Genomic DNA, 4,128 nt, shown 5'->3' with positions numbered 1-4,128 from the left:
TTCTCTTTCCCTCAGGATCATAAAGCAATCTTCCAAAAGTTGTGAAAAAAAAAGAAATCTGGTTATTTTTAATTAAATTTCTCAGTGAACTATTTGAAATCCAATTATCCTCTTTTCATAGATTAAAAGTTCTTCCCTCTTCCCTGGCATCCTCAGAATGGTATGATTCACCTTTAAAATAGAGTGCCAAGAAGTCATTTCTTGACAATATTTGAAAAAAGATTAAGATTTCCTTTTCTATCATTTTCAGCCAGTAATTAATACAGTAATTCCTCCTGTCATCATTTAAATCCAAGGAATATATAGAGATAATAGTGTATAAGTTTATTAGCTCCAAAAAATATATTGACTTAATTCTGGAAAATTACATGTTACTACTGAAAATGTTCTCTGACGGAAATCAATTTAATAATAAGGAAAAGCCACCATTCCTGGCAGGTATAGGGCAGCTATGGGAGGGTCTCAATGAATGACAGCTAATATCATTCCAAATTTCTGAACAATGCCAAGTATAAGAATTTAAAAATAATTACCAAGCAATCCTATTTAATAAGTAGCCTACTTATATCAGAGTATAAACTACTGTTCACTTTGCATGAGGCAAGGTAAATAATTTCTAACAAAAGCTGCCTCTGCAATTATTATATTAGAAATAATTAATATGAAAAAATATAAATAGGTCCTAGTAAGTTGCAAAATATTTCCAAGACAAAGTTTTATAACAAAAATAAGGGATGGTGGGCACATTTAATATAAATACTGAACATATTGTGATGGAATTCTAATAATGCTGGCTTTTGAGAATAACATACTTTATTGAATGAGACTTTTTTTGAAAATTTGGGGTCAATTCTTCAGTTACTTAAACTGTTCTACTTGAAGACTAAAAACATGTGGTTGGATATACAAAATAGTTATCAACACAGGTAATTTTAAAGAGCAAAACATGCATCAAATGAAATTTCTGAAGTTACATTCTCACTTCAGGATCGTGTGCCATATGCACCTTTTTCCAACTTTGGCTTAAAATATCTACAAGACTGTGGTCTTCGAGGCCTTGCTCCATCTGCCAGTTCTTTCTGATCCTCAGGAGACAGTAGATGATACCGCATTCCATTCATCACCATCTTAAGGCACTCAGGATTGTCTTGAATGAGGGATTCAAATGGGATGGTTTTACATAAGAAATTTTTTTGAGATAAGAGGAAATCTGACGTTAGCAAGGACATCCACCATAAAAGGCTGGCGATTCGGCGCATCATGTCTCAGCCACCTGACGGCAGCATCATAAACCTCCTCCTCTGCGCTCACGGTCAGGGAGTCCTGGTTGAGCAGACTTGTTACTAGCTCAGCATCAAGGTGGAGAAACTCCTCAGTTTTGGAAACATCAGGGAAATTATGGTCAATAAAGGCATCTGCAGTGGCTTTCAACTCAGGACAGTCTAGACGCTCTGCTAGAATGCTTAGACCGAGACAGTTTGAAGCATCCACTTGCTCTTTCAAAAAATCAACACACATGTTCTTCACAGGTTCCATCTGGTACTGGTTTGCGGCATCCAACAGAGACTGCACATTGTTGGTATTCACAGAAACCCTTGCAGTGTAAGCAAATTCCACCAGGTGTTCAATAACGTCAGGGTCTGCGTCTTTGAGTTCTACTTCAGAGGATTTTGATTCGAGCATGCCAGTTGTGAACATGACATTAAAAACTGGGCTGGCTGCAGCCAAGACCACACGATGAGCAGGGATCTCTCTTTCCTGGACCACGAGAATCACATCGCAAAAAGTTCTCTGCTTTCGCATGCCATTCATGACTGCCATGGAGCCCACCAGAAATTTCGCTTCTTCCCAAGTGTCAGGTTTCTTCTTGGTCTTTCTCTTGCTGCTCTGTGACACCCTGGAGCCTGACATCCTCCCTGAGCTCGACTCTTGTCTGAGGCTCTCCGGGCTTGGTGCAGATTGTGGACTGCAGACTGCGTTCCGGCAGGGGTCCCTTCTGTGTGGGCCGAATGCTGAGGGCAGGCTGACTGTGGAGGCGGCGGCGGCTCACCCTCTGCAGAAACACCAGGCTGGGCTGTGTGGTTCCGGCAGCAGCTCCAGGGCAAGCTAGGCTGCATCCGGGACAGAGCTGTAGCAAGGTGGTGGATGAGCCTAGGATTCCGAAAACAAGACATTTTTTGGTAGGGAAGAAAAAAAGGCTAACATAGAGAGAAAAATAAAAATTCTTCTATCCATAAAAAAAAGATGATTTGGACACATACCAGAGGGACTCCGTAGAACCCAGTCAAGGAGCGTTGCTTAGAGGGAAATTCACCACTGCTGGAACATAGGAGGAACATCACAAAGGTAAGTAGCCACAGACCCATGGGGTTTTGAGGGCTTTTGGCACAGCTCAGTGGAAGCCTGCTGGGGCGTGACCTTGGCCCCGCCACTCTATCTGCTGGAGCAGGGACCATCTGGAGCCTGTAGTGGGGATTGGTCTCAACACAGCCACAGTATGCTTTCACCTGCCTCAGGGCTTGGACAGGACCCGTGCAGCTCCACCTGTAGGGATCAGGGTTCAGCTACACTGTTGCTTCTGCTTACATCTCTGCTCTCTGTTCCTCCACAGCCCTAGAAGGCTGTTCAGGGGCTTTTTCACAGCACAGCCACAGCTTGCCAATTCTGCGTCTAGGCAGGGACTAAACCCATACCCTTGCAGCTCCACTGGCAGGGATCAGGGTTCAGCTACATTGTTGCTTTTGTTTATATCTCTGTCTCTGTCCCCCATGGTCTTTGAGGGCTGCAGAGGGACTAAAGCCTTGCAGCTCCATGGGTGGGGAGTGGGACTCAGCTGCATAGTTGCTTTTGTTTCCCTCTCTTCCTTATATTCCCTGCACAGTCGAAACAGTCTTACTTTTAATTTTTTTCCCTCCTCTTTGTCTCTTTCTTGTTCTCTCACACTCCACTGCTGACCTCCAGAACACTCCCTTTGGCCTAGGGCATTTAAGACTGTACCACACCCAGCTAGGTGAGCTCCAAACTGTGTAGCTTGCCCGAGGCTAGGGAAAGGTCCTCTTTCCTTCCATGGGAAACTGCCCAACTTATCACTGGGGAATTCCTGCCTGTGGCCTGTGTACCTGGGGGCATAAGGCAGCTCAACCAACACTCATTAACATTCCAAGCTGTTGGAAGAACCTCTGCTCACCAAAGAAGGCAACCCACCAGCCTTCTGGGACTCTCTCATGATAGGGAAATGACAGGAGGATAAAGTGGTAGGTTAATTCCATAGTGAAATAAGCTATAGGCAGTTCGAAGAAACACTCCTACAAGTCTCCCAAAGAGAGCCAGTGCCCTCCGACTCCCTGGAAAATGGTATCTGGCTCTTCTAAAACAACACAATGCAAACAGCCATCAGCCCCAAAGACCTCAACATAAAAATGTGAGAAACAAAGGAAAATGGCAGAAGATGTCCTAAACATAATGACATGCATAGAAGAAGCAGACATGGCGCTGCCACAGAAAGAAATTTTCAGAATGCTACTTGGAGTCATATAGGATATGAGGGAAACAATACAGAAAATGGATAAAATGATGGAAGAGGTAAAAGTCATAAACCAAAGGGAAATACAGGAGTTTAGGGAGGAGACAACAGAAACCAGTAGCAGCCTCTTGGACTTTGAGAAGCGATGGAGGAATCAGAGATCCGCATCAATGACTTGGAGGACAGCCAAGAAGACTTTAACAAACACAGACAAAAATCTAATAAGATCATCAGAGAAGCTGAAGAAAACTTAAGAGTTATGTCTGATGCTATGAAGCGGAACAATATTAGAATTATTGTGTTACCAGAGGAAGACACAACAAAGAAGTCATCTGAAACAATAGTGAGATAATTCTTGGAGGAAAGCTTCCCCAGCATAATGAGTGAAAACCAGGCAACCATTCTGGAGGCGGAAATAGCACCAGCTAGACTAGATCCCAAAAAAGAAGTCACCAAGGCACATAACAGGTAAATTATCCAACTTTGAGGAAAAGGAGAAAATCAGAAAGGGGAGCAGCTAGGGAAAAAGAAGCAATCACATATAAATGTTCTCAAATAAGAATATGCTCAGACCTATCAGCAGAAACTATGAAGAAAAGGAGTGA

General features: G+C 43.1%; 1 pseudogene; it reads right to left on the bottom strand.

The window, feature by feature from the left end:
* Nucleotides 1-983: 983 nt before the first annotated feature.
* LOC142435910 (kelch-like protein 7 pseudogene) lies at nt 984-1,911 on the bottom strand (annotated as a pseudogene).
* Between the last annotated feature and the right edge of the window lie 2,217 nt (nt 1,912-4,128).

Source organism: Tenrec ecaudatus (genome assembly GCF_050624435.1).
Source record: "Tenrec ecaudatus isolate mTenEca1 chromosome 9 unlocalized genomic scaffold, mTenEca1.hap1 SUPER_9_unloc_3, whole genome shotgun sequence".
In the NCBI taxonomy this organism is placed as follows: Eukaryota; Metazoa; Chordata; class Mammalia; order Afrosoricida; family Tenrecidae; genus Tenrec; species Tenrec ecaudatus.
Note: the sequence above shows the minus strand (reverse complement) of the source record. Positions and strands in the feature narration are given on the sequence as shown.